General features: G+C 42.1%; 1 protein-coding gene across 2 annotated transcripts in view; it reads left to right on the top strand.

Annotated features, from left to right (window-relative positions):
• The window catches only part of Ppp1r13b (protein phosphatase 1 regulatory subunit 13B), an 84,074-nt gene that overhangs the window by 8,201 nt on the left and 51,696 nt on the right, over positions 1 to 24,177 (top strand). The gene's annotated exons all lie outside the window — the stretch shown is intronic.

The raw sequence follows: 24,177 nt of genomic DNA, 5'->3' as shown, positions 1-24,177 counted from the left end.
TTAGTCAGCCCGGGCTGGAGGAGTTCTTCCAACTTTGTTTTCACCAGCTACTCTGTGAGACTTTGTATGTATGCTGTAACTTCTTGTGTCTTTGAAATTAATTAATGACTGTATATCTCATAATGGTGTTAGGAAGTTTGTCAAGTGCTTTGAGCATTGAGTGTTAGTATACCTAATAAGCACTCAATAAGCATTTGCTCTTACATTTCTTTGTGTAATCCTATGCCTTCATGGCAGGATAGGATTCAGTCAGAAAAAGGTCTTTCTTGTACTTACCAACTTTCTGTTGAGGGAAGCTAGAATGTAACTGGCAAATACCTAGATAGAATAGGAAATGTACCCACTACTTGCTTGTGTAACTGTAACCCCTCTGTACGGCATTTTTTTTTTTTTTTTTTTTTATTGTAAAGCTACTATACAGAGGGTTACAGTTACATGAGTGAGGTTATGAGTACACTTCCTCTTGAACATTGTTACCCCCTCCATTGTTTTCCCCCTACCATCCCCTCCCTCCCTCCCTTCCCCGAGGTTCTTTTTTTTTTTTTTTTTTGATTGTGATTAAATGATTACATAATTTCAAAGTCACAAGTTCATTCTAACTTCCCTGGAGCAAATTGTCTACCACAGTCTGTAATATATAACAGTGTTCACATGTTATATACCATATTTGTGATCAGCAGCATGAGGATATTTAGTAGTGGTTCAACCAGATGAGCGGGAGTTCTTTGTTTCTTAAGTCCTGTTAGTTTTGTCGTATCACCTAACCTTTTGGATTTAGCATCCACTTATGAGGGAGACCATGTACCGTTTGTCTCTTCGTTCTTGGCTTACCTCGCTCAACATGATTCCTTCTAGCTCCATCCATTTCCCTGCAAATGCCATTATTTTGTCATTTCTAATGGCTGCATAATATTCCATTGTGTATAGATACCACAATTTTTGGATCCATTCATCTGTGGTGGGGCACCTAGGTTGTTTCCATATCCTAGCTATTGCGAACAGTGCTGCAATAAACATGGAGGTGCACGTGTCCTTGTATATTGGTTCCTGTTGTTCAGGGTAGATGCCTAGAAGTGGTATGACTGGGTCGTAAGGGAGGTCAATCTTTAGCTTTCTAAGGACCCTCCAGACTGCTTTCCAAAGTGGTTGTATAAGTGTCTGTACGGCATTTTTACAATAAAAAAACGTACAAAAAAAACCCCTAGATAGTACCTCTAATACTGCCTCTAGGAAACACTCCTCCCCTTACTGTGCTTTAGTTTTTTCCTCCTTCCCTCCCTCCCTCCCTCCCTCCCTCCCTCCCTCTTTCTTTCTTTCTTGCACTGTCCCTCAGCTCTTCAGCTCAAACCTAGCACTCTACCACTTGAACTACAGCATCACTTCTGGTTTTCTGGTGGTTTATTGGAGATAAGAGTTTCATGGACTTTCCTGCCCGGGCTGGCTAAAGCATGATCCTCAGATCTCAGCCTTCTGAGTAGCTAGGAGTGAGCCACTGGCGCCTGTTCTTTTCTTTTTTGGGGGTGAGTGCTGGTAGTAGAGCTTGAATTCAGGGTCTGGGCACCATCCCTGAGCTTTTTTTTTAGCTCAAGGTTAGCACCCAACCACTTGAGTTTCTACAACACTTCTGGCTGTTTGGTGTTTTGAGTGGAGATAGTCCCATGGACTTTTCTGCTTAAACTGGCTTTGAACTGTGACTTTTCAGAGTAGCTAGGATTACAGGTATGAGCCACCTGCACTGGGCTGAGCTTTACAGCACTGTGCCTGCCTAGCATTTATTTGAACACTCTATGGAAGCAGAGCTTTGTTTTTCCTTTGCAGTGTTCCTGTGCTAAGGACATTGCAGGCCCCTGGTAGACATTCAGGAAGTACTTGTTTACTAAATGAGCTCAACAAGTATTTAGGATGCATTAATTATATGCTGGGTCTCTCCCTACTCTTAATGAGCTCATGGAATGAGATGTAAACAGAAAATATCATTGGAAAGATCTAAAGTGGCGCAGAGTACCTGGTGCAGCAGAGTATGTGGTGAGAAGGTTCTTCATGACCTTGGGATGTCAGGGAAGTTTCAGAGGAGGTGACACTGAGTGGTATAGAGAAGGATAAAGAAGAGGTTGGGGCAAGAAGATCACCAGTTTAAGGCCACATTGGGCTATATAGTGAGACTCTGTCTCAGAAATCACAATAGAACATAAAGGATGAGGAAGAGAGGGTGGAGGTGATGAGGAAAGGATAGTAGATAGAAAAGTTGACTGGGCAGAACGCAGAAATCTGAACTGGCGTGGTGTCATTGCAAGCAGAGGCCAGCAGCAAGAGGCCAGAGGAGGCGGGAAGGCCCGAGGGAGGAAACCAGGTGAAGGTGGGCTCTGAGTGCCAGCTGTGTGCTGCGTCAGAGTTGGAATTGGTTTGGTCCTGAGGTACTATGAAACTGGTTTAAAATTTATATGATGAATTAACTATACATTTAATTGTACAGTTCGGTGGCCTTTGTCTAGTACATTCACTCTGCAGTTGCTACCACCATCCATCTTCAGAACTCTTGTCTTCTTAAACTCAAACTACTGTTGCAAATCTTTGAAGCTACCTTGATCTTGTCAGGGGGCCTTGGTTGTGAAGTGTCACACAGCTCACGTTTACCAAGCTGCTTAGACTTGGGTGCTGTGTACAAGTGGCTCCAAGGTAGGTAGCTGTGAGCAGACAGACAGCTGGAGAGCTCTGTCTCAGGCTGGAAGTCATACAGATTCAGTCTTGCCTAGAGACTGTGGTCTGAGGTCTGGGGAGGAGGAGTCAGCCTGACCTGCCAGCACCCCAGGCATCACAATTACAGATCGCGCATAGGGCATAGTTAAAAGTTCTTTCTGATGCCTGAGTCATCAGAAGGAGTAAATACCTGTAATGATGTAGACAGCTGCTGGGTGCTTGTTAGAGAACTATGTGTAGTGCAAAGGTAATTGGAGCCACAAATGCAATTAAAAAATTTCTATGAGTCAGGTGCCAGTGGTTCACACCTATAATCCTAGCTATTCAGGAGGCTGAGATCTGAGGATTGTGGTTAAAGTTATCCTGGGCAGGAAAGTCCATTGGACTCTTAACTCCAGTTAACCCAAAAAGCCAGAAGTAGAGTAGTGGCTCAAGAGATCGAGCCTAACCTTGAGCAAAAAAAGTTCAGGGACAGTGCCCAGGCCCTGAATTCAAGCCCCAGAAGAAGCACAAAAACATTTTTCCTCCCAGGACTTACAGGCAGAAATTTAAAAATGATACTGGAGCTGTGGCTCAGGCAGTAGAGTGCAAGCACAAATCTCCCCTTCCCCCCAAAAGGGTGAAAATATACACATGAAATTAGTTGTTTTGAGGGTTTGTTTTTAGTGTCAGTACTGGGTCTTAAACTTAGGATCTCAACTTGGCTTTTTGCACTCACAGTACTTTGAACCATGCCTCCTAACAGTTTGATTTGATGTTTAAAAAAATTTTTTTTTGATTGGTTGTGGAGCTTGAACTCAGGCCTGGGAGCTGTCTCTGAGCTCTTTTGCGCAAGGCTAGCACTATACCACTTTGAACCACAGCTCCACTTCTGTTTTTCTGGTGGTTAATTGGACATAAGAGTCTTGCAGATTTTTCCTGCCTGGGCTAGCTTAAAACTACCATCATTGGATCTCAGCCTCCTTAGTAGCTAGGATTACAGGAATGAGCCACCAGCACTGGTGTTTTTAAAATTCTTAAGAGGCAGTATAGTGCCATAATGAAGGAACATAGACTGGAGTTAGTCTGCAGATTTGAATCCCAACTCTTAATTTTCTAGCAATATGATATTGAGTAAGTGACTTAATTTCTGTTTGTTTCCTTGTTTGCAAAGTGAAGATCATAATACTTCCTGCCTAGTTGGATATGGTACTTAAAGTGGTTAGGGTAATTCTTTTTTTGTTGGTGTTGGGGTTTGAACTCAGAGCCTTGTACTTGCTAGGCAGACACTATCACTTAAGCTGCACCCCTTGTCTGGATTAAGTGCATTGTTACTTTAGAAAGAATTTATAAGAAGACTTGGTATATGGTAAGCACTGTACATGTGCTAAACTCAGAATGTTATATGGTTTTGATTCTGTACATGGCAGACATTCTTGCTTTGGAGAATGCATAATTCCAGATAGGTACTTACAGGGAAGCATACCTGTAATCCCAGTAAGTAGAAGTGTAAGCAGAAGAACAGAGTTTGAGTCAGCCTGGAAACAGGTAGTGAGACCCTATATAACAAAACAAACAGAAAAAAAAAATGAGGGATATAGTTCAAGCAAGGTCTTACGTTCAATCTTCATTACAGCAAAGCAATGCAAAGTGAAACAAACCAAGAAAAAAATAGGTGTTTTTATAAAAATGTTACTTTTTTTTAAAATGAGGATGCTTCCAAATTGATGCCTTTGGGTAACTAATTTTCATGTTTGCTGCAATATGTGAGTCTGCCTGCCAAACACAGTAGTGTAATTAATGATTAAAGGATTTAGGATTATAATTAAAAATATGAAAATTTTGAAGGGATGATTTTAATCAACATTTCCTTGCTAGTACTGCTATAATTAAGCCACTCATTCTCGCTGAAATACTTTTATTAGTTCTCCTGTGTCTGGGGAGATTCTCTAGTTCTAATTTTTTTTTCTTGCAACCACTATATTCTATTACACTGAATTATTTTGAGTTTCATATCATTTGTTTGGTAAACAAAAGTAGCAAAAAATAAAATCAGTAAATAAAAAATAAAATCAGTAAAAACATGACTGTTGAGCAGCTGGAACACAGTGGAGAAGAGCTCTTGCCTGTGTCTCATGGGGCAGGGGAAGCAGGCTGTTCAGTGTTTGTCTAGACTGCTGTACCTAACAGGGCCATGCAGTCAGGCCATTTACCACTTGGCCCTTCTGTGGGTCTACTCTCCCTTAAAGGCACAGTCTGCCAACACCCATTCCCACCCAGCCTACTTGTTGCTTCCTTAGGGAAGTCTGCAACAAGCAGCTAGACTGAGGAATCTCACAGCCGGCTCCTCCCTGTAATTTCCTGGAATCTGGTGTTTTGAGTTTAGAGAGGGTGGGGTTGCCCAGGGTCTGGCCTTGGACCAAGTTGGGCTTAGTAAAATTTATGTAAATGAATGAATGAGCGATACTGTTAATGCATCCAATTTATGCTATATACAGAGTAGCATTGGTTTTTTTTTTTCAAGTACTACAATATTTGAATCAAAATTTCAAACACAAAAATTAAAGCTTGGTACAATTATTCCTCCATATACATTATACATTCTCTAGATTCAAGCATGAACAAAGAAAATATGGCATAGTTTTAATATTTGTGTATAGACACACGAGTATAGTAAATGCATACTTATATATAACCTCTCAATTTCCCTGTTATCCTAGTTAGGCTTTCATCAAAATAAAGTTCTATCTCATTGAATCTACAATAGTGCTGTAGCTTAGATTTTTTTTTTTTTTTTTTTGGTCCGGTTGTGGGGCCTGAACTCTGGGCCTGGGCGCTGACCCTTAGTTCTTCAGCTCAAGGCTAGCGCTCTAGCCACAGCGCTACTCCCAGCTTTTTCTGCTTATGTGGTGCTGAGGAATCAAACACAGGGCCTCATGCATGCAAGGCAAGCACTCTACCACTGAGCCACCTTCCCAGCCCTTCTCCCTGAATTTCTATATTTTCCCCTTGTTCCCAAAAGACTGAAAAAAGAACAAACAAAACAAAAAAAGATACAAAAACAATACCACCACAAGCAACAAAAACCTATGTTTCCATTTCCTGGACTTGGTTTCAGTAAATAGTATTTTAAATGTGCAGGATATTATAGCTTGAGTTCCTCTCTTAAGGGTATCTTCCTCTAGCCTCACTGTTAGTGTGCGAATGTGAGTCCTATATCTTGCTCTGGTGTATTTTAGTTCTAGTTTCCGCATTGAGAGAAACATGTGCTGTTTGTCTCTCTGAGCTTGGCTTACTTCACTTAACATAATTTGTTCTAGGTCCATCCATTTCCTTACTAATGACATAATCTCATTCTTTTTAATGGATGAGTAAAATTCCATTGTGTGTAAGTACAACATTTTCTTCATATGCTCATCTGTTGTAGGGCATCTAGGCTGTTTCTGTAAGTTGGCTAAATAGTGCAGCAATGAACATGGGTGTGCAGGTATCTTTACCATATCCTGACTTGTGATGCTCTGGGTAGAGGCCCCAGGAGTGGAATCAACCTGCAATTTTAAAAAGTAACAACTTGGGGGCTGGGGGTTTAGCCCAACGGAAGGGCACCCGCCTGGCATGCGCAAGGCCCTGGGTTCCGTTCAAAGTAACAACTTGTAGCTGCTCATGCTTCTGTTAGTTGAAAGTAGTTGAATTTGGACTTGGGATGTGACTCGGGTAGAAGGACTGCTCGAGGCCATGAGTTCAAATGCAGCCTCATGAAAAAAAAAAAAAAAACCAAGGAGGAAAAGAAACATTTTGTAGTGTGAAAAGGTCTGAAAGGACATTTACTAAGACATTTACTAACTATAAAGCGTGGGTCATACAAAGGATATTTACTAACCATAAAGCGTGGGTCATGGAAAACTTGTAAAAAATTCCCTCTATGTTGGACACTTTAAAATTACATGTCTTGCCACATTTACTTTTCCCCTTCCTTCCTTCCTTCCTTCCTTCCTTCCTTCCTTCCTTCCTTCCTTCCTTCCTTCCTTCCTTCCTTCCTTCCTTCCTTCCTTCCTTCCTTCCTTCCTTCCTTCCTTCCTTCCTTTTTTTTTGTGGGTCCTGGGACTTGAACTCTAGGCCTGGGCACTGTCCCTCAACTCTTTAGCTCAAGGCTAGCGCTCTACCACTTGAAATTACAGTGCCACTTCCGCTTTCCTGGAGGTTAATTGGAGATAAGAGTCTCCAGGACATTCCTGCTGGAGCTCACTTTGAGGATTCAGCCTTCTGAGTAGCTAGGATTACAGGTGTGAGCCACCAGTGCCCAGCTTGTCACATTTACCATTCTTTGACAGTCTCCTTCCTAAGATTTCTGGCAAGACTGGAACACATTTCTCATGGAGAGTGCTCCGCAGTAGATCTGGCACACAGGAGAAGCCAGCAGATTGGGACTGGTTCAGTAGTTACTGTTGGGGGTGTCAGTGGAGGAGGAGGACTGCTAGTCCTTGATGACTGAAATGGGTTGCTGGAGTTTGACAGTCAGTTGATTTCTGACTGTTTAGAACCTGGTCCTTCATATGAAAGAGGCCAGAGCTTGGTTGGTATTAGAAAGTCTATATGGAGGGCTGGGAAGGTGGCTCAGTGGTAGAGCGCTTGCCTTGCATGCATGAGGCCCTGGGTTCGATTCCTCAGCACCACATAAGCAAAAAGAAAAAAGCCGGAAGTGGCACTGTGCTCAAGTGGTAGAGTGCTAGCCTTGAGCTGAAGAACTAAGGGACAGCGCCCAGGCCCAGAGTTCAGGCCCCACGACCGGACCCCCCCCCCCCCCCAAAAAAAAGAAAGTCTATATGGAAGACTTTCTATATCTGCCTGTCTCTCTCTCACCACCCTACCTGCCAGTTCTTTTTGAGAATGACATCAAAAACCCCATTTTACCTTGGAGGGAGGAAAGAGAGTGGCCTGCCCAATTGAGCCTGCCTGGAGTTGGTCATGGCAGCGTCCTGTGTAGCAGACTTCTGGAATTATCTCTGGGTTTAGATTTTGATCCAAAGTGAAGTGCCAAAACCCATCTCTCCATTTGACAGGGTTGACATTATCGTCCTCACTTCCTTGCAGGACTCTTTTATTTCTTGTTCCTGTTGCATCAGGGAATCTGGGCAAGGATTTTGTGAGCAGGCATTGGTGAGGCTCCTAAGATTTACCATTCCTTTTCTGGTGAGGTGGGTAGTTAATCTTCATGAAAAGAGATGGGGCTTTGGTGTTTGCTTTTAGACTTGGGTTTTGTGATGCTCATCTCTTAGAAGCTTTTTGTTGTGGATCATACGAAGTCATTTTTCATAGGCATAATTTATATTAGGTGAGCATATATCCAGACATGCAAAGGAAGTTCAATTTAAAATGTGCTATCCTAAAAATCTGCCCTGGTAATTCTTTTTTGTTGTTGTTGTTGGATGTGGGGCTTGAACTCTGGGCCTGGGCGCTGTCCCTAAGCTCTTCAGGTCAAGGCTAGTGCTCTACTACTTGAGCTATAGCACCATTTCGGGTTTTCTGGTGGTTAATTGGAGATAAGAGTCTCACAGACTTTCCTGCCTGAGATGGCTTTGAACCGTGATCCTCAGATCTCAGCCTCCTGAGTAGCTAGTATTACAGGCATGAACCACCAGCACCAGGTTTGTCCTGGTAATTCTTTTAAGAAAAAAATCATTTTTTAATTTTCTTTAGTATTGTACTCCCTCCCTTCTTCCTTCTTTCTGTATTGGTGTTTGAACTCAGTACCTTGTACTTGCTCAGCTTGCTTGCTTGGCTGGCATTCGAGCCATGCTTCCAGCTCAGCTTTTTGGTGGTTATTTTGGAGTTGGCTAAGGACTTTTCTGTTTAGGTTGGTTTTGAAGCACATCTCTTCAGCCTCCTGGATAGCTAGGATTGCAGGCACCAGCTCCTGGCTTGTATTTGATCATCTCAATTATATCCGAGCCAAGTGCTTTGGACATTTAGTTATTTATTATTTTGTGCCAATCCTGGACCTTAAATTAGGGCCTGAGTCCTGTCCCTGAGCTTCTGTGCTCAAGGCCAGGATTATAGGCATGAGCCATTGGTACTTGGCTAAATTTATTTATTTATTTTATATTTTTTGGTGCCACTTTGGAGCTTGAACTTGGAGTCTGAGTGCTGTCCTTGAGTTCTTTGCTCGAGGCTAGTAGTGTACTGCGTGAACCACAGCCCCACTTTTCACTTTTTGGTAGTTAGTTGGAGGTAACAGTCTCATAGACTTTCCTTTCTGAGCTAGCTTCAAACTGTGATCCTTAGATTTCAGCTTCTTGAGTAGCTAGGATCATAGGCATGAGCCACAAGCACCCAGCTTGGACTTGTTTATTTTTAATAAAATGTTGTTACTTAGCTTATATATTCTAGGATCCCATTGGTTTTTATGAGTCTTCTTAGATTTTAAAAGCATATTTTGGTCTTCATTATGATTAGCTACCTTTTATTCATTTAGATGTTATGGTGTACTCCTAAGTCTATGTTGTTCCATGATTCTCTATTGTGACAGTTTCAGTTCATTTCTACCATTGTTGAAGAATGCAGGATTGGGGGTGGGGGATGACCGCAGTACCACAAAGAGAGGAAGGAGATTAGATTTGAGAGGACATTGTATGTCAGGCTTTATGCTAGGTATTTCACAGACCTTGGTATTTAGTAGTAAATTAATATAATAATATCAAATAAATGCTGAGAGGGAGGTTGCATGCTGGGCTAAGAATCTAGAGACCTGGATTTCCAGTCTTGATGTTCTTACTAGTAAAGTCTATTAATGTATGGCTTCTGTTCCCTCATTTATAAAGTGGGGAAATAGTGTTGATTAGGTTAGGTTTTAGTCTAGTGTTAAGATTTTATGGCTGATCTTTTTGACAGTGTAGATTTGAAGTTATGAGCATATCCCTTTTAATTGATTGAATACTTTAAAAAGATTAAGAGGCAAGAAATCACTTACTTGATCATGAGCTCAGATTACCAAAATAATATTTTCTTCTTTCCTTCCAAAACTTGACTGTTGAAAAAAATTAAGATACTTGTGTGGTAGAGCCTCAGATTTGCTTCTGTTTTATTTTTTATTTTTTTTGGGGGGGGGTCCAGTCATGGGGCCTGAACTCTGGGCCTGGGCGCTGTCCCTCAGCTCTTCAGCTCAAGGCTAGCGCTCTACCACTTAAGCCACAGCGCCACTTCCAGCTTTTTTCTTTTTGCTTATGAGGAATCGAACCCAGGGCCTCATGCATGCAAGGCAAGTGCTGTACCACTGAGCCACCTTCCCAGCCCTTCTGTTTTATTTATTTTTTATTTTATTTTATTTTTTTTGTCAGTTGTGGGCCTGAACTCTGGGCCTGGTTGCTGTTCCTCAGCTCTTCAGCTCAAGGCTAGTGCTCTACTACTTGAGCCACAGTGCCACTCCTGGCTTTTTCTGCTTCTGTGGTGCTGAGGAATTGAACCCAGGGCCTCATGCATGCAAGGCAAGCACTCTACCACTGAGCCACCTCCCCAGCCCTTATTTTAATTTTTATTAAAAAATTTTTTTTTTTTGCCGGTTGTGGGGCCTGAACTCTGGGCCTGGGCACTGTCCCTCAGCTCTTCAGCTCAAGGCTAGCGCTCTACCACTTGAGCCACAGCACCACTTCCAGTTTTTTCTGCTTATGTGATGCTGAGGAATGGAACCCAGGGCCTCATGCATGCAAGGCAAGCATTCTACCACTGAGCCACCTTCCCAGCCCCTTGCTTCTGTTTTAATAAGACTGCTATGGAAGTTACTGTAGGGGACAAAAATTTCATTTTTATGTTAAAATATGGATTCTGGGAGAACATCCTGGTGCCCAGCCAATCCCAACTTCTGAACTAGAAAGGAAACTTCTTTGCGATGTGTAAAAAGGACAAAAGGCAAAAGGAAAGGTGGTCTGCCATCCTTAGCCTCATATTCTCTCCCCTGCCTGGAAATAGTGAAATCTTTCAGCTTGGTAGAGGGGATTTCTCTGTTTGCTGAACAGGGCTGGGAACTGAGGCCTTGACCTGGTAGGGTGGTGGAAAAGGAAGGGCGTTCCCCATAATAGTACACTCCTGCCTTTCGGGCCTGCCTTGGGAGTTGCTCGGCTGTAGCCAGGATTTTGCTACCCTCTTCTCCCCACCTCTCTTCTTGTTAAGTGCTGTGACTGTTAGAGCTTGGGACAGCTAGGCAGGACCTCTGATGCTGTTTGTTTTCAGAAGTGAGCCAGTGATACTTGTGTTCACCATTGAACTCTTTCAAAAGAGTAGCTGTGGTACCTGGCACAGTACCACAGGGTACTGAACCCTTTTTGATACCTCAAGTTTCTCTTCATAAAGTGCTAATGATGGTAGTAGTAAAGTTCTTTTAGGATGAAAATGGCATAAATCAACTGTGTGGGTGTGCACGCATGCGTGAGCGTGTGTGCGCACTCTCTTGCTTGGCTGGCTGTCTATGAGATGACGTCTAATGGATTTTTTTCCTCATGGACTGTTCTGTCCAGGTTGGCTTTGAACTATAATCCTCCAGATTTCAGCTTCTTCAGTAGTTAGGATTACAGGCCTGAGCTAATGGCCTCTGGCCAATTCTTGTTTTATAACCTTGGAAAAGAGAGGTTTTATTGGAAGGAGGCTGGAAGAGTGAACAACTTGAACTTCAGATGGAGCAGGAATGGCACAGCGCTGGGGACTGTGTCAGCAGGTGTGTAGCATCTTATTTTCAGAACACGTCCTCTTCTATAATCCACATTTGAATTCAGAGAGCCTTCTTCACAGCCCATCCAGCTTCCTTCTGTTGCTCTCTCCTTGATTCTTGCATTAACCCGAGAGGTTTTCATGTTTTGTACTTGTTTCCTTTATTTACAGATATGCCAGAGTGAACTTGGAAATCCCTGTGTCAAAATACTCCAAAAATAATTCCATAAACACACTACTAATCAGTAAATATGTATCTACTAGTTAGTAGTTTACCTCCCACCTTCTTCGCTTTTCCCCTTGGCTTCTGTGCTCTGCTGAAGCTGGGCTCATTATGAAGTCTTGTCAAGCCTTTTTCTTCCCTTCCCTTCCCCTGACTGCTCTTCATTCAAGCCCTTGCCGTGGCTTATGCTATCACCTTCTCTTGGAAGGCTTTTTCTCTTCATCTTATTTAAAATTAACTCTGCCCCCATTGCTCATCTCTTTTGCCTACTGTATGTATACTCTGTAGCATATATCGCTATCCACTCTCCCTGTCTTGTTTTTTACCTATTCACTTTGTGTCTTTCCTCCATTTGTAGTAAACCTGCACAAGGGTAAAACCTTGTTTGCCTCTTCAGTGCTGTCTCCAGCCCATAATACAGACTCTCAGAATGCTTGTGGATTGAAGAACATTTCCCATCTAGCCACCCTGGCTAGAGGGATAGGCAGTGTAAAATCAGCATGAGCCCCAGGGAACAATTGTCACGTTGAAAGCAAATCAGTTTGGGGATGTAGGTCAGTGGCAAAGTGCTTGCTAGCAAGTGCAATGTCCTGGGTTCCATCTCCAGCACCAAAAAAACTTTAAAAAGACAGAAAGCCTACCAGTTTGATGGCTCTGAGGTCACAGTAAGGACTAAATGGTTGGCATATGATTGTCTTGTAAGTGCTGAGAAAAGGTTTGTTCTTTACCCTTTGTAAAACACATGATTATCAACATTCAGAAATCAACCTCTCATAATACATCATGCTTCTTGGGAAAGTAGAAATTATGGCCATGTAATAATACAAAAACATATATAGCCTAATATTTACTGAGTTGTGGAATACATAATTTTCTTTTCAAAAGGAATGATGATGAATTTCTGCAGATTGTGAGGTTTGTGTTTGTATGTGGGGGAGAGGTCGTGGGGCTTGAACTCAGGGCCTAGGTACTTCTTTTGCTCAAGGCTAGCACTCTAACACTTGAGCCTCAGCACTACTTCTGGCTTTTTCTGTGTATGTGGTACTGAGGAATCAAACCCAGGACTTCATGCATGCTAGGCAAGCACTCTACCACTAAGCCACATTCCCAGCCCCAGATTGTGAGGTTTTATAAGAGCCTCAGGTACCTAAGCAGACTTAGATCCTGGACCCAGGTCAGAGTCTACCTGTAAAGGTGAATTCAGGGAAGGCCTTGAAGGCCTTACTTCTCATTTTTGGGCAAATCTAGGATTCTGAGTACATATATCTTTAGATTTTATAATGAATATTGCTTATTTACTCTGTTATAGTCACATTAGGATGTTTGATTTGATTATTTTTTTTTTTTTGTCATTGGGCTTGAACTCTGGGCCTGGGCGCTGTCCCTCAGCTCTTCAGCTCAAGGCTAGCACTCTACCACTTTTGAGCCACAGCGCCACTTCCAGTTTTCTGAGTGGTTTATTGGAGATAAGAGACTTTTCCTGAACCACAATCCTCAGATCTCAGCCTCCTTAGTAGCTAGGATTACAGGCATGAGCCACCAGTGCCCAGCTTGGATGTTTGATTTTTCAAAGGCACATGCGCATTAAACATAGGAATTCTTTCATAAAAGAACATTATATTTAAAATAGTTTGAAGCTGCCAGGCACGAGTGGCATCTGTAATCTTAGCTACTCCGGAGGCTGAGATCTGAGGATCGTGGTTCAAAGCCAGCTTAGGCAGGAAAGTCTGGGAGACTATTATCTGCAATAAACCACTCAGAAAACTGGAAGTGGTACTATGGCTCAAGTGGTAGAGCGCTGCCTTGAGCTGAAGAGCTGAGGACAGCACCTAGACCCAGAGTTCAAGCCCCATGGCCGACCAAAAACAAAAAACCTTTGATGCTATGTTCTTGATAGCTTTTGGATAAAGTGTATTTTCTACAGCTTCATCAAGATGAACTTGACTGGTTTTGTTTTAAAGTATTGGTGAAGTATTTATGTTCTATCTGTTCTGCATCTATGCAAGCTGAAACCTGAGCTTTAGAGCAGACTCTCGAGTTAGGTTCTGTTGTCTGGCCTTGCCTCTTGTGATCTTGGACAATCTGTACAAAACAGAATCATATAGTACCTGACCTACAGTCATTTGGGAAAGTTAAGTACCATAAGGCCGGAGTCTTTCAATAAGCACTAAAATAATAAAAATAATGATTTTGTTACTATTAATAAGTGACAAAAGTTAAGTTATTGGATATATTGTTATAAATATTCTCATTTTGCATATTTTTTGGGGGTGGGTGCCAGACCTGGGGCTTGAACTCAAGGCCTAAATGCTGTCCGTGAGCTTTTTTGACTCAAGGGTAGCACTCTACCACTTGGTCCACAGTTCCAACTCTGTCTTTTGGGTGGGTAATTGAACAGAAGAATCTCCTGCACTTTCCTGCCCTACCTGGTTTCTAACTGTGATCATTAGATCTCAGCCTCTTGAGTAGCTAGGATTACAAGTGTGAACCACCAGTGCCCGGCTAAGCACTTTCTACAAAATCAATACTAACAGATTTTTATGGGGAGAGGGGGAGAACTTGTAGATATGTGTTTGCTCCAAACTCAAATAACTTCATGAACATTTAAAACTTTTAGTTTCACTTTTTAAAGTTGGTGACCAAGCTTAGACAAAGCTTTGTAAATGAAATTAGTAAGTTTCTGTCCAGTCTTCACGTTGATAGGGATTTCTCTGTCCTGGTTGCAGTTGCTGATAAATAGTGCTGACACTGAACTCATGTAACGAGGTGAAACTTTATTCCATGTCACTCTGCTGTAACCATGGCAGTCTGTCTTGTTTCAATGAGGAGTCTTACCGAGGTTCTGTCACTAGTGCCTGGTTGAGACATTGCAAGAGTATTTCCTTTGTAAATGGCATAGATAGACTCCAAACACTGGCACTTTGTTTTCCTCATTTTCCTTTTGCTTAGTTTTCTAATGATGAGAGACATCCTGAGAACAGTAACTCAGTCAGAAACAAACTCAAAACAGCTCCATGGCTTCGCAGAAGCCAGCTCCTATTGGAGAGAAAATGGACAGGTTATTTGTGAGGACATAAGGTAGTTGGGACTTTCCCTTTGGAAATTTTATTTTGATTTTAGTGTATTTATACACATGATTATATGAGTGATTTTTTTTTTTGGTAAGTCGTGGGGCTTGAACTCTAGGCCTGGGTACTGTCCTTGAGCTCTTCAGCAAAAGGCTAGCACGCTATCACTGGAGCCACAGTGCCCCTTCCTGCCTTTTTTCCTGTTTATGTGGTGCTGAAGAATCAAACCCAGGGCCTCATGCATGCGAGGCAAGCACTGTACCGCTGAGCCACCTTCCCAGCCCCACACATGATTATAGGAAAGTGTTCTTTGGAGACATTATTTTGCTAATCACCTTTGTTTTCAGCCCTGTTTGACTTCTGGTAAAAGGATTAGTAGTGAATTTTTGTATTTATAGACAAGAGAAAATAAGTTTGGTGTGGTTGTGTATGTTTATTACCAGAGAAAACGAACTAGATATATAAAGAAATACACAAATTAAGGTCATTATTTGAGAGTCTTGTTATGTGACCCAGGCTAGCCTCAAACTCAAAATTCTCTTACCTCAGCCAGGCGCCGGTGACTCATGCCTGTAATCCTACCTACTCAGGAGGCTGAGATCTGAGGATTGCAGTTCAAAGCCAGCCCAGGCAGGAAAGTTCGTGAGACTCTTATCTCCAATAAACTGCTAGAAAACCCGAAGTGGTGCTGTGGCTCAAGCGGTAGAGCGCTTGCCTTGAGCTGAAGAGCACAAGGGCAGCGCCCAAGCCCAGAGTTCAAGCCCCACGACCGACAAAAAAAAAAAAAAAAAAATTCTCTTACTTCAGCCTTCTGTGTGTGGAGGTGCAGGTATATGCTACCATATTTAGCTAGCTATCATTTTTAATATGTTTATTTTCACAAGAAAAATGTTTTACTGATTATAAAGAGTAATTGGCATGGCTAGATATATTTTTAAAAGTTATATTGATAATATAATTTACATACCATAAAATACATACTTGCATTGTGTATGATTCAGTGATCTTTGGTATATTCGTATAGTTGTGCAACTATCCTGCTGTACTTGTATGATATTTTTGTCACCCCCAAAAATAGTCCTGTACCAGCTGGGCACCAAAGGCTTGTGCCTGTAATTGTAGCTACTCAGGAGGCTGAGATGTGAGGGTCGAAGTTCAAAGCCAGTCAGCCCGTGAGACTCTTATCTCCAATTAACCACCAGAAAACTGGAAATGGGGCTGTGGCTCAAGTGGTAGAATACTAGCCTTGACCTGGAGCTCAGGGACAGCACCTAGTCCCAGGCTCCACTGCCAAAAAAAAAAAAGTAGCCCCTTGGATGTATCTGTTCCAGGCATTTCTATGAAATGGAATCACTCCTGTGTTGCCTTTCGTATCTGACTTAGTGGAATGCTTCTAAGGTGCATCTATGTTGTAACTTCATTCCTTTTTTTTCTTTCCTGATCCCAATCCCGGGACACTGTCCCTGAATTGGTTGTTTTTTTTTTTTTTTTCTCAAAGCTCATGCTCTGCCAGTTGAACCACAACTCCATTTCCTGCTTTTTAGTGGTTAATCAGAGATGAGAATCTAAGGATTTGCTTTCCCCGGTTCAATTCAAATTGTGATCCTCAGAACTCAGCCTTCCAAGTAGTTTACACTGTGAGTTTCTGGTGCCCAGCATTTCATTCTCTCCCTCTTTCTCTGTGTCTGTGTCTCTCTTCTGTCTGTGTCTCTCTGTCTCTCTGTGTCTGTGTCTCTCTGTGTCTGTGTCTCTCTGTGTCTGTGTCTCTCTTCTGTCTGTGTCTCTCTTCTGTCTGTCTCTCTCAGTCTCTCTCTTTCTCTCTCACCAATCCTGGGACTTGAACTCTGGACCTGGGCACTGTTTCTGAGCTCCCTTTTGCTTAAGGATAGTACTCTACCACTTGTAGCCTTATCTGCTGCTGTGCCTTCTGGGGTTCTTGTGTAGAGAATTTGACAAATGAAGTCTAGAAAATGGAGGGTTAGTGTGAAGAACTATTCAGGGTAGATCAGAAGAAAAGCCTCAGTTGAAGGCCTCTGCTGTTCTGTCTGTCCATAGTATGTTCTCTCTGTCTGTCTTGGTAGTTCTGAATCTAGGGGCTCTTACACCTTGCACTGTACTCTGATTGGTTGCTCTTATTATAATTAGGTGTTTTGGGAGATGACATTTTTATTGGTCAAATCTCACAGCATTCTATTTGGTTGTTAATTCCTAGTACAAGTTCTTTCCCCAGGGTCAGGGCAAGATCAAAACTCAAAAGGGCTAGGGAGGGACAGATACAAGATGCTTTGTCTCTTTTGCTTCTGGTTTCAGCTTTCTAGGCCCTAGTCAGATGAATAGCTGGTAACTATCTGCCATTCTGTAGACTGTCTTCTTAGTTTAGTAACTGTGTCCTTTGGTGAGCAGAAATGTCTTAACTTGATGCAGTCCCATTTGTCCATTCTCTTTCCAATTTGCTGGCCCTTGAAACTCTAGTCAGTCCTGCCTGCACCAGTAAGTTCTAAGGTTTCTTGTACTCCTTCCTGTAGTAGTTTCAAGGTTTCAATTCTTGCATTAAGGTCTTTGATCCACTTTGAGTTGGTTTTAGTATAAGGAGCCAGGGCTGGGGATCCAGGTTCAGTACTTCCTTATGGGTGTCCAGTTTTACTAACACCATTTGCTACAGAGGCTGTCTTTTTCTTTTTTCTTTGTTTTTTTTTGGGGAGGTCCGGTCGTGGGGCCTGAACTCCGGGCGTGGGCGCTGTCCCTCAGCTCTTCAGCTCAAGGCTAGCGCTCTACCACTTGAGCCACAGCGCCACTTCTGGCTTTTTTCTTTTTTCTTATGTGGTGCTGAGGAATCGAACCCAGGGCCTTGAGCATGCAAGGCAAGCACTCTACCTCTGAGCCACCTTCCCAGCCCGAGGCTGTCTTTTTCTAACATATTTATTTTTTTTGCTTCTTTGTTAAATATGAGATGGCTGTAGGTGTTTGGGATTGTTTGTTCCCTCTCCCCCAGGTCGTCTAATCTATTCCATTGGTCTTCAGGACTATTTTTGTGCCAGTACCAAGCTGTTTTTGTTACTCTAACTCTGTAGGAAAATTTGAAGTTTGGAATTGTGATATCTCCAGTGGTTTTTTTTTGTCTGTTGCCCAGATTTGCTTTTGGCTATTTGGGGCCTTTTATGGTTCCAAACAAGTTTTTGGATTGTTTTCTATCTCAGTAAAGAATGACATTGGGATTTTAACAGGTATTGCGTAGAATTTATAGGTCTTCTTATTGAATTTTAAGAAATTATTTTACATTTATAGTTTAATTTATTAATAATTGATTTATCAACTGTGTACTTTTGAAATATTTTCTCCCAATCTGAGGTATGTCTTTTTATTCATGCCTTCTACCCCATGCATGTTCTAGGGTTTGAAGTCAAGCCTTCTACCCTCACATGGAAAGCCAGGTGAAGGCTATCACTTGAGCTACACCTCCAGTCCCCACTTTCTGTTAGTGAATAGGAGATAAAAGTCTCAAGGACTTTTCTGCTGCCCTGGCTGGCTTTTAATGTTGAACCTACTCAGCCTCCTGAGTAGTATTATTATAGGCCTGAGTTACCAGCACCCAACAATCTTTTTAATCATTCTCTTAATGCAGCATTCTTATTGTTCTGCCCATTAAAAAACAAACTGGCCCTGCTACACTGATGGTTGTTAATAGTTTGTGGTTTGATCACACAGAACAGGGTGGGTTTTGTTTCTGTGACATTCATGTGGATGGTGTCAGTAAACTGTCATTTCAGGCAGCAATTGACAACATCAATGAGCAGATGTGTCAGAATCCATACTACCGGGGCTGGGAAGGTGGCTCAGTGATAGAGCGCTTGCCTTGCATAAGAATCCGTACTATCTGTTTTATACTCGAAGTCTTTGAATATCAGTCAGTAGATCAGGTTTGCCCGGCTATATCTACTCCATATTCTGTAGTCATATGCAGTAGGCATTGTGGAAAGTCTCATAATGGTGATATTCCAACATGTTTTTAGTTGATTCTCTCAAAGTAGATGTTTTTAAATACCAAAAGACCAAGTGAATGAGGTGACAGAAGGATAAATGTCAGTATTATAGTCCTAGGAATTATAATCAGACTTTACCAGTTCACTTCCATCTTTACCAGTGATGAGAGAAAATTTTCATATGCTAGAATAATATATATATATATTTTTTTCTGATCCTGGGGTTTGGGCCTGGGCACTGTCCCATAGCCTCTTTGTGCTCAAGGCTGGCACTCTACCACTTGAACCACTGAGCCACTACCAACTTTTTCTGAGTAGTTTATTGGATATAAGTGTCTCGTGGACTTTTCTGCCCTGGCTGGCTTCAAACCACTATCCTCAAATCTCAGACTCCTGAGTAGCTAGGATCATGGGCATGAGCCACCAGTGCCTTGCTTGGAGTATATTCTTTAAAAAAATTTTTTTTTTATTGCTGGGTGCTGGTGGCTCAGTCCTGTAATCCTAGCTACTCAGGCTAGGCGCCTGTGGCTCACGCCTGTAATCCTAGCTACCCAGGAGGTTGAGATCGGAGGATCATGGTTCAAAGCCAGCCTGGACAGGAAAGTCTATGAGACTCTTTTTTTTTGGGGGGGGGGGGTCCTGTCATGGGGCCTGAACTCTGGGGCCTGGGAGCTGTCCCTCAGCTCTTCAGCTCAAGGCTAGCGCTCTACCACTTGAGTCACAGCACCACTTCCAGCTTTTTTCTTTTTGCTTATGTGGTGCTGAGGAATCGAACCCAGGGCCTCATGCATGCCAGGCAAGTGCTCTACTACTGAGCCACCTTCCCAGCCCTCTGTGAGACTCTTATCTCCAATAAACCACTAGAAAACCAGAAGTGGCGCTGTGGCTCAAACGGTAGAGTGCTCGCCTTGAGCTGAAGAGCTCAGGGACAGCGCCCAAGCCGAGTTCATCAATGTCCAGCAGCTGATGGGTCCCTCTGCTGTATTTTTTTACCCCCTTTCCACTGATTCTGTGTCACGACCGACCAAAAACAAAACAAAACAAAAAAATCCTAGCTACTCAGGAGGTTGAGATTTGAGGATCAAGATTCAAAGCCAGCCCAGGCAGGAAAGTCCGTGAGACTCTCTTACCTCCAATTAACTGCCAGAAAAACCAGAAATAGCACTATGGTTCAAGTGGTAGAATGCTAGCTTTGAGCTGAAGAGCTGAGGGACAGCGCCCATGCCCAGAGTTCAAGAGTTCAAGACCCACAACCAACAACAACAACAAAAGATTGTTGTTTTAGAGGTGATATACAGCAAAGTTAATTTTACATATGTCAGTGATATGTACATTTCATTTCTTTTGCTTGGTGTCAACTGTTCCCTCTTTCATTCCTTCCCTCCCTCCCATCACCGCCCTTAAGTAACTTAGTTCACTTTCATCAATGTCCAGCAGCTGATGGTCCCTCTGCTGTATTTTTTTACCACCTTTCCACTGACTCTGTGCCCTCTTCCCACCTCCCTTCAGATGTGCACCTTGTATACACCATTTATGAGATAAAGAATACAGAGTTGTCTAAAATGATGACATGTTAAAAAGAGATCCTTTGTTTCCTTGTCTTTGAGATTCTTTACAGTTTATATATTATTTTATATACATATGAGGAGGTGCTTGGGTATTACATTTTGGTGCTCTATCCTCTATTGGTCTGCATGTAAGGGAGACCATGTGCCATTTGTCCCTCTGAGCTTGGCTTACCTCACTCAGGAATATATTCTTAATATTAAATTGTAAAAGCAAATAAAACATGATTTCAACTAAAAAAAATTGGTATGATTTTTGAGAGTTAATTTGATAGTACTTAACTTAGACTAGATGCTACTTAAATATCAAGAAGGTTAAATATGTACCTTTGCAGGTTTATTCTTTTCTCTCTCTCTCTATTTTTTATTTTTATTTATTATTATTTTTTTGGGGGTCTGGTCATGGGGCCTGAACTCTGGGCCTGGGCGCTGTCCCTTAGCTCTTCAGCTCAAGGCTAGCGCTCTACCACTTGAGCCACAGCGCCACTTCCGGCTTTTTTCTTTTTGCTTATGTGGTGCTGAGGAATAGAACCCAGGGCCTCTGGCATGCAAGGCAAGCCCTCTACCACTGAGCTATTTTTTGTCCAAGACCAGGAATTGAACTCACTAGCTGATGCTTGCTTTCACCCCTTGGCTGGCACTCTACCACCTGAGCCACTGTGCCTCCAAAATCTATGCTTCTCGGGGCTGGGAAGGTGGCTCAGTGGTAGAGCGCTTGCCTTGCATGCCTGAGGCCCTGGGTTCCATTCCTCAGCACCACATAAGCAAAAAGAATAAAGCCAGAAGTGGCGCTGTGGCTCAAGTGGTAGAGTGCTAGCCTTGAGCTGAAGAGCTGAGAGACAGCGCCCAGGCCCAGAGTTCAGACCCCACGACCGGACCCCCCACCCCCCAAAAACAAACAAACAAAATATATGCTTCTCATTGTCTTTTGTGGTACTGGGGGTTAAACCCCAAGCCTCATATTTGCTGATCTGTCTCTATTTGTGCCATGCCCCTTCCTCCCCCGCCAGTCTGCTTCTCATTTATTTAGGTTTTTTTCTTCATTCTCCTAAGATCAGTTATATTTCCTTTCAACGCAATACACATCCTAGTCATAGGCACTAAGTTTACTATGTTCTTACTAAATTATGCTTCTTCCTTAGTTCTCTCCACCTCCACTGGCTGTGGGAGGTGGGGTGGAATACTCCCCTGTTACCATACAGCGCCACCTTGTGGGAAAAGGAAGGCTTTGGCAAGGGTTATCTATTGTATTCCTTTTTTGTGGGGGTGGGGGAGGCTAAGACCAGAACTTACATTCAGTACCTCATACTTTTACTCATTGGCTAGCGCTTTACCAACTGAGCCATGCCTCTGACCCCTCCATTGTATTTCTTGATGTGAAATCCTCCAAGTGTCCATACTTGTTTTGTTAGTCTGCTTTTCACACTCACATTCCATTACTAATATTCAGGATTTTTTCTTCTCTCTGATGTGGTCTCATTGATTAGAGGAATAAAATAGAAATTTTGAAGATGAAAAGGCAGATAAGCAACTACCCCTCAAGACTGAAAAAAGAACAAAACCGTACTGCAGAAAGGCATTTTTTCATGGAGTTGTTTACTGGGTACATACTGTATGTCATGTACTGCTCCAGGCACTAACAGTGTAGCCAGAGACTAGCCTAGAATTCCTGCTTTCCAGGAGGGGAAATACATAGCAGAAGTCAGGTGGTAGGGAGTGTAATAGGTAAGAGGAAAGAGAATGATAAAGAAAGGGGCCATTTTTGATAGGTTGTTAGGGAGAGCTTTTCTGATAAGGAACCATTAAGAAGAGGGTTATTCAGCCTTATAAGTAGTTGAGCAGAGTCTATGGACAGTGGGTGCAAAGGTCATATCTGAACAGTGTGAATGTGGATATTTCAGGTCACTCAGGGCCTTGGAGACAGTTGTTAGGAGTTGTTTTTTTGCTGGTTCTGGGGCTTGAACTCTGGGCCTGGGCGCTATCCCTCAGCTCTTCAGCTCAAGGTCAGTGTTTTACCACTTGAGCCACAGCGCCGCTTCTGGCTTTTTCTGCGTATGTGGTGCTGAGGAATTGAACCCAGGGCCTTATGCATGCAAGGCAAGCACTCTACCACTGAGCCACCTTCCCAGCCCCCACAAAAGGGTTTTAAATCAAGTAGTATATTTGAAGCATAAATCAAATGGAAACAACTTAGTTGTTCTTTTAAACATTCTGTCTGGGATTTGGATAGGTATTGCATTGAATTTATAGATCTTCTTATTGAGTTTTTGTTTTGTTTGTTTTGTTGGTCATGGGGTTTGAACTTGGGGCCTAGGCATTGTCCCTGAGCTCTTTTGATCAAGGCTAGTGCTCTACCACTTTGACCCACAGTGCCACTTCCAGTTTTCTGGTGGTTAATTAGAGAGAAGAGTCTCACAAACTTTCCTGCCCAGCTTGCTTTGAACTGCAATCCTCAGATTTCAACTTCCTAGTAGCTAGGATTACAGACATTAGCCACTGGCACCCAGCATTCTTACTAGTTTTAAGAAATTGTTTTACAAAAGTCCTTTATCTGCAGTGTACTTTTGAAATATTTTTTCCCACTAAGAGCTAGAAGTAGGTTGTATAGATAGATGAGGGGTTGCTTGTCGACAACTAAGGAGTATCTTTACTACCTAGGCACTCCTGCTGAGAAACCATGACCCAGAGCTGGAGAAGAAGCAGATTGTCCAGCCGGTCCCAGCAAAATCAGTGGCCCAATTAAGGAGAGAATTTGGATTTCTCCTTCTAGGGTTGTTTATACTACATAGTTTCTTATTTCCTTTTCTGGAAGTCTTACAGAGATCCCATTTTAAACAAAACAAAACAGCTTTTCAAAACCAAATGTGGCAGTGTAGATCTTATCTTCCTAGCACTCAGGAAGCTGAGTTAGGATCACAGGTTCAAAGACAAACTGGCACACGGTGAGACCTGTCATCTTAAAAAAAAAAAAAAAAAGTCAAAACAGCAAAGCAAATTAAAAGTTTTTCTGAGAAATGGTTTGTAAAAGATAATTTAGTACATTTGCAAAGTTGTATAATCACCACAATCTAATTAATTTTAGAACATTTCCGTCATCACAAGAGGAAATGATACGCCAATTTGCAGTTAGTCTGTATTCTCAACCTCCAGTATCAGGCAACCATCCACTGACTAACATAAAATATAGTACTCATGCAGTGGAATATTGCTCATGGACGAATAACTGCTATCAATTATGAGACCTGTTAATTTCAAAGATGGTAAAATGTTCATAAAGAGGATTTGGAGATGTGTTCAGTCTTTTCAAGCAGGAATGACATGAACAGGCACTTGCCTTCTCAGCCTTTATGTTTGCTGATATTTTAGGAAAATGTATATCATTCATGTCAACAATAGCTAATGTATCTTGAAAATATTTTTTGTGTTGTGTGCTGGTTGTGGCTTGAACTACAGGCCTTAAACCCTCAGGTTTTTTTTTGTTTTGTTTTGTTTTTTGTTTACCATCATCTCTTTCTGGCTTTTTGCTGGTTAATTGGAGGTAAAAGTTTCTTGGATTTGTCTCCTTGAACTGGCTTTGAACCTTGATTCTCAGATCTCAGCCTCTTAAATTGCTGTCATAATAGACATGAGCCACTGGTATCTGGCTTGAAAGCTTTTTAAATCTGTCACAGTTATAATGAAATTAACCTTAAATGATAGCTATTAGGAAAATAAGTGTTGCTAAAATTAGAAAAAAGATTACTAGAGACTATAAAATAGAATGTAAAATTTTGAAGTAGTATTTTAGTGACTTCAGGATAAGCAGTTTGAGTTCTTACCTTTCATAAATAAACACTCAGATTTGTAACCCTGCTGGCTCTGCCTCTTCTCTCCTTCTTATTAGATTGAGTGCATTAATGAGCTGAAAAGTCTTGATAATTCAAAACAGTCCAGAAATAACACCAATCCATCCTTTATTCTGAAATAAG

The sequence above is a fragment of the Dipodomys spectabilis genome, unplaced genomic scaffold, assembly GCF_019054845.1.
Source record: "Dipodomys spectabilis isolate Male_0828 unplaced genomic scaffold, ASM1905484v1 ptg000212l, whole genome shotgun sequence".
NCBI lineage: Eukaryota > Metazoa > Chordata > Mammalia > Rodentia > Heteromyidae > Dipodomys > Dipodomys spectabilis.
The sequence above is the reverse complement of the archived record's forward strand: the minus strand, read 5'-3'. Positions and strand labels throughout refer to the sequence as shown.